We start from the raw sequence: 6,902 nt of genomic DNA, 5'->3' as shown, positions 1-6,902 counted from the left end.
TAGCTAACATACGATACTGCATATTATGTATTTAATGCTCAAAATACATAAAATTACTCTTTTTGAGGGGAGTGCAGTGGGTTTGGCCTGTGCCTGCTCTCTGGTAGGTCTGAGGTTCAAGTCCTGCTTGGGGTGCCTTGCGATGGACTGGCGTCCAGTCCTGGGTGTGTCCCCTCCCCCTCCGGCCTTGTGCCCTGTATTGCCGGGTAGGTTCCACCTCGCCATGACCCTGCTTGGACAAGCGGTTTCAGACAGTGTGTGTGAGAGCCAGTATTTCATTATTCTAGTGTTTTGGCTGAGGGCGTAGGGTGCAGTGGGTTTGGCTGGTGCCTGCTGTGTGGTGGGTTCGAGTCCTGCTTGGGGTGCCTTGTGATAGACTGGCGTCCCGTCCTGGGTGCGTCCCCTCCCCCTCCAGTCTTACGCCCTGTGTTGCCGGGTCAAGCTCCGGCTCGACGGGACCCCACTTGGGCCAAGCGGTTGTAGATGTTGGTTGGGTTAGTATTTTGGCTTCCAAGACTGAAAACAACTGTGACAGGTTGGAAAAAACTGGTGTTTGCAGTCATTGTTGATTAGAAACTGAAAATGTGTCGCACTTGCAAAACTTAATCTTATTTGCTCATACGCACAACTCAAACACCTTGATAACTACGCTATGTCTACCTAACTTCTGCCTGATTTCTGTATTAATGAAAACTGTCATCAGGGTCTTGTTCCAATCCAAAGCCTGTCTCGTGTTCATTTGGCTTCCAAAAGAAATCACAGTTTAGTCCTCTGTGAGCTGTTCCAGTCTCTAATGAATGACTGGAGGAGACATTCTTAGTTCCAAACTCAAACTTTAAAAAAAAAATGTTTATTTAAAAACATTTCTTATTCAAAATATAAAAGAAAACATAATGACTTTGTAGCATTGGATTTTCTCCTTGACAACAGAAAAACAGCTATAAAACATTCATGTGTTCCAATTTTTTACCTCTGTGATATATAGAGCTATTAAGCTGATGCTTATTTGTTTGAAAAACATCTCTGAAAAGCAATACAACTGCAAGCTGCATCTGTGACTTTGATAAAATCAATAATTGCATCTCTAGTAATGGTCCCAGGACTTACAAATTTACAACTTGCAAAACTTGCCAGATTTGCAATTGTAACAGTGCCTGCAAAGCTAACAAAACTGCATTTAAAATCCAAGTAATTAATGAGATTTAATGTCCTGAAATGAAGTAATGTAAAATATCTTTTTTACATTTTGAGAGCAATAACCCACCACACCGATAAAGGCTCACTATTTGTTATTAAATCAAATTGACTCGGCATATTATGTGACTTGCATATTTTGTGTATTAAATTTATGATTTTATATCTTTCATTTTATAAATTAATTATGGTAAATGTTAACTAATTTTCCAGGGATCTTCTCATTGTACAGTTGAACTGATACCTAAATTGACTACCTAATATTTAAATTGACTAATATACAAAATATATAACTACATGTAAAAATATAGAGAATATATCGAGCATGTAACAACACATTTATATAGTTAAGAGTTTTATATATTTACTGTTTACATAGTTATATATTGCAATTGATCCAAAGATACATTGGGTATAAAAAATAGATGTATTCTTATGATCATTTCCACACAAGACAGTTTAGATTTTGATAGCTGTTCTAGATGGGATCGTGTACTGTCTTGCACTCTTGATGGGTCCAAAATTTGTCTTTAAGCAGAGGTGAATGTTAATATGAGCGAAGGGGAAGGGTCTTCCATTCCCTTCCTCAAGCACTTGCAAAGGGCCCCTTCATATAATATGTCAGAAATGCTCTGCTCCCCTTGACTTAAGGGAATACTTAAGACGTGCTTCTTTGTCAACCTGTGTTGACAGCCTCACCGAAAATTATTCTGATAGTTCCATCTATTCTTCCGGCAACAGTTTCAGCTTCCTTAAGGTAGCCTTTTCCACGCGCGATGCATTTTTGAAACAGTTTTAGCAGTTCTTATAACCATTTAAAAAATCCTTTTACAATGGACAAAACAAATACCAGAAAGCTTGAGAAAAAGCACACGCGTGCCGGTACTCGTATGTTTCCGTTTACGAATTTGCACTATGGAGAAGGATCTAATTCCACAAGAGAAGTTTAACTGACTTGCTGTTCGGGCAGATTGCGAAGGGAGGCGCACCGGCCTGCATTAGATAACCCAGATGGTGGAATTTGCAGTGCTGACCCCCTAAACTCTTGACCTGGTGTGGGGCAGTGCGAGATTAATTGGCCCCACCCGTATGCTGTATCGGAGGAGCGGGGGTAAAGTGACCAGAAGGAACGCGCTGTCTGGCCTGGGGAAAGGGGGCTAGCGCTCCGGGAAGAGGGACAAGGCCGCACAGTTCACTGGTGCAGGGCACGGGTTACGTTCCCTTACCCCAAGCTGGGGGTTCACAGAGAGGTGAGTCCAGCTGGTTCGCTGGGAAGCGCCCCCCTGGCGGCCTGTGCGGCTTGGAAGGTGCGCCACTGCCGAGTTTCCCCATCGCGCCTAGAGAGGGCCCACCTGGAAAGAGAAGCCAGGAGGGACCCCCAGACCTCAGGAATTCTGACACATGTGCAAACTTCGGTAGGGTTTCAGAGAACCATCGTCTGATCTCCGGGGCTTCGAAGGCCTCCGCGTGTTCCTTCACACTAGCGCTCGCTTGCGGAGCCCACAGGTGGAGGGGTAATTGTCAGGTGCGTTTTCGCTGTGAGTAAATCGGCGTATCTGCGCCCACGTGGCCTGCTAATTAATGTACAGGCAGGAGCTTCAGAGGCCCGGTGCCCATTAACCGGGTACAAGAGCTTCTTCGCTGTTCACGGGGTAATCTGATGATTTACTGTTTCAGTGACTGCAGCTGGCAGAGACCATGAAGTCCTGACTGTAGTACAGACCTTAATAGGGCCTAGTGGCCAAACACTCCTCTCCTGCCGCCTCCCTTTCGTCCAAACTGTCCTTTTCACAGACGTTCTGACGCTCTCGACCTTTCGTTCCACCGATTCATCCTGCCAAACACTTGAGACTACTAAAGCACCAGTACATCTAAACAGCACACTGCCGCTTGCCTACGGTTTTCGTTTCTGCATGCGCAATTAAACACGAAGCGCTTCCGTTTTCAGACGTTCGGGCACACTTTTCTGTTGTAAAAGCCGTTCCAACATTTTCCGCTTGCTGGGATTGCAGGTTTTAACTGCGCCCTTAAAAGGCGGGTGTTCGGAAGAACAGACCCAGCCTTCTGATAGCAGACCTGAAATTTTTCTCACCTTGTCACTTCCCTGCTGTATTTTTCGGAAAATGCAGCCAAACGAAACGAAAAGGCGGGTGGAAGATGGTAACTGTCGCGGAGCGCGGGGTGTTGGTCTGCGTGCTCATTACGGCCTTCTTGTGAGTTTGGGCCAGTCGTTCAGGTTGCCGGACAGACAGGCCGACCGACCGTCAGACAGACAGACGGAGAGTCTCTTCGGGTTTAGGACCGCGGGGCTCCTCCGCCCGCTCGTCTTGTGAAGACCAAGACCTTTCATTGCCCCCAGTTCACATTTCCAGCCTGCGTTTGCCAACAGAAAGGGCCACGTTTTCTTGACAGCTTCAACAACTCCCGCTCCCTGACCGTGTGCTTTTCTCTCCCCCCCGCTCCCCTCCTGGGCGATGGCACAAGGGTCCCAGGCTGCTGTGGCTAGTCCCCCCTCATTTAAGGGGAAAAGGTCCCCGAGACATAGCTGTTAATTCAATCAAGGGAGCTGTATGCTCAATTAGGCATCCATAAGGGCTCAGGATGGGTCCGGGGCCCTGTGGAGGGCAGGCCGCCCAGCCCCCGGGAAGCATTAATTGTGGATGACAGTGTGTAAACAGTGGGGTGAATAGGCAGCGCAGGTGCGGGACACCCAGGCCTGTCTCAATGGCTCTTTTCACACCAGTCTCACTCTCCTTTCCCTCTTTCATTGGCCCTCCCCCCCCTTATCCTTCACTCTCTTTTGCCATTTTTCATGCACTTCATTTTCAGGCACTTACATATTAAAGGCAGATGATAATGGGCTGTTGGTAGAGATTGCGGGATGGTGAGAGCAGTTGGGTTGGAGATCGTTGGTGTGTGTGTGTGTGTGTGTGTGTGTGTGTGTGCGCGCGCGCACAGTGTATGAGGGAATTGCAGAGGGGAGTGCAAGAGAAAAGTAACAAAAATCTGTGCATCCGCTGCTGTCCGGAGCGTTCGGCCAGCGCTAGAAGTGCGCGGCTTCTCAGATTCAGGATTGAGTGAAAATTGCAGCCAGTACATGTAAAGGATGTGGAATTTATCGAATGAAATCCAGATGAGGACTTTAAAGAGAGAGAGGGCTTTCTGTCTGACCTCACATTTTTCCGTTTGAAGTCCCCGTTCTGTCTGTCTTTCCGTCTCTCCTCCCACCCTCCTTGCTGATTTGTGCACTTCCTTCTGAAATGGGGACCTTGACGCTGACGGCAGGGAGAAGCCGGCGTGCTGCACGCCTGTGATGTTTCAGCAGCTGGAAGGACATTAGGAGAAGAAGACACCTGAATGGAAGGTGGCCTCTGTCACTCAAGCACCCCCCTTGAATACATAACCCCTCACCTACACATTCTCCCACATACCGAGATGCTGAAGCAAATCCCAGCTCAGCTCAGATTGTATAAATTTTTCTCTTTGTAGGGCCTCGGAGTTCTTCATCCGCATCCTCTACGTTTTCGTCAGGTCGAAAAGCGATCGAAAAGCTAAATGTCACAAACACTTTGTTTTGCGCAGTTCTCAAAAACGTACAATACAAGCGGCTTTGGACTGAAAGTACACTTTGCTTTATTTTCCTTTTTCGCATTCAAGAGCTAATATCCTTTCGATTACATAACTTGGCGTATCTCACTTTACTCCAGTCAGTAGCATGACTCTGTTTCCACTCCTACAATTTTCTATGAAAAAAAAGCACTTGAGGGAAACATGTTTAACACAAAAAATAAATCGGGTTGCTACATCCGGTTTCACTCTGGTCCAGGAGAGCAGCCTGGATGTGCACAGACACCTGCTAATTTTCTGCCTGATGCACAGGGACCGGTCACTGAGGATCTGTGAAAGACCGCCTGGTAATTGGGGAACGCATTTTCTTCTTTGTTCTACTGACCGCCATTTCATGTCCAGCCAAATGACAGCAAGAGTTTGTGTTAAGCAAGGCTTCCCAACAACACTTTTTACACCCCAGAAAAATCGGCCCCTTTGTTCACGTTGCGCACATAAAGCAACAAAAATAGAAAGCAGCGCATAAAGTGATCTCGTTAACATTCCATTAGCATCGCCCATCTTGTCCCCTGCGTCAACCCTTCACCCTCCAACCCAGAGCGGCTTCACAGACGGGGAACAGGGTGCGCTTGTTGGCACGCACCGCACGGGGAGCGGGTGGGGTCACACACCATCAGCATGGGACGGTACCCAGATGGGCCAGAACTCGGCGCAGCCACGCCGTGTGAAGGTGGCCCACGGGGGGGGCTCTGCGTGTCCGCTCCACGCGTTTAGATCTTCGTTCATCCTCTCCTTCCGCCTCGGCTCTGTTTGTGACAGAATAAGAAAAATGTATTTAGAAATGATTATGTTTTGTCTCTTTGCCTGCTCCTCTCCTTCTCCCTGCCCGACCAACACCTCCAAAATCCCCCGCTCCTCACTTGTGAAAAGGCTCCGCTGTTGAAACCGACACAGACAGAAATCATTAATTCTGACCCTAATTGTGCCAATTCGAAGTTCTCAATAGCTCTAATTACAAGCCTCTTCATTGCGGCATTCAAAAATTACAAAATTGTCACAGCAAACAAGTGTTTTTGAAGGCATCCAGTTCCTTCTTGTTTTTAGAAGGCAACATTAAACTCTTCTGGGTTCACATACAGCAGCTAAGATCCAACATTTTTAAAGGATATTTTGAGAAAATAGAGAGAAAATGCTGCTTTACACACTTTCCTTTAGAATTAAGTGCCTTTTTGAAGTACCTGTGTTATAAATATCATTCCCTTCCAAAAGCGTAATATAACTGATAATTTCTGGAATGTCTTTTTAATATGATGGAGAAATTTATCTGAAAGTGAAATCATTTTATTTACAGTTGTAACCCGTTTTAAAAACTGAGTGGTGTAACGAGTTTTGAGAGTGTTACGATCTCAAAATGTGAAATTAACCTTGGAGTTTTGGAACAGCATTAAATCATGGCCAAGATTTGGATCATTTGAATTCTTGCTTAAAATAATATAAAACTGCAAGAGGATAAAGACTGTGTGGAGGTCAGATGGCCCCGTTCAGTTCCATCATGCAGCGGCGCTTTGGGAGCATTTTGCTGCACGTTAATAGTTTGCGATGATTTTGTCACTGTAATCACTGTCTTCCACAGTATATTTCCTTCGCTGTCAGCTCAGTGGAGGGGTTTACAAAAGGACTCTTTTAAAAATGAATCTTCCTTCAAGCGATACATTTCACACACCACATTAAAACTGAGCGGTACATTTGTTACAAAAAATTATTTTCCCAAACCACCTGAAAATAACTGATGGAGAAACAAGATTTACATTATTTGGCTGAAACTTTACTCCAAAGCAACTTAGAGCCACATTACTTACAATTCTTTGCCCATTAATATAGCTAGGTAATTTTCTCTAGAGCAAATTTAGGATGTGTCCTGTTCAAGGGTAGCACAGCTGGAGGTGAGATGCAAACCTGCAACTTTTAGGTCCAAAGGCAGCAGCTCAAACCACTATCCTACCAGCTGCACTGAGACTGTATTTGTAGGTATTATTGGATTGTGAATCTGTCACTTTTGGAATGGATATATCATAAGGTTTTATACCATCTTTCATTATTTTGTTTTGAAATTTCAAGAAAAGAAAATTCCTCCTAAGTTC

This window comes from Scleropages formosus, chromosome 15, assembly GCF_900964775.1.
Source record: "Scleropages formosus chromosome 15, fSclFor1.1, whole genome shotgun sequence".
In the NCBI taxonomy this organism is placed as follows: domain Eukaryota; kingdom Metazoa; phylum Chordata; class Actinopteri; order Osteoglossiformes; family Osteoglossidae; genus Scleropages; species Scleropages formosus.
Note: the sequence above shows the minus strand (reverse complement) of the source record.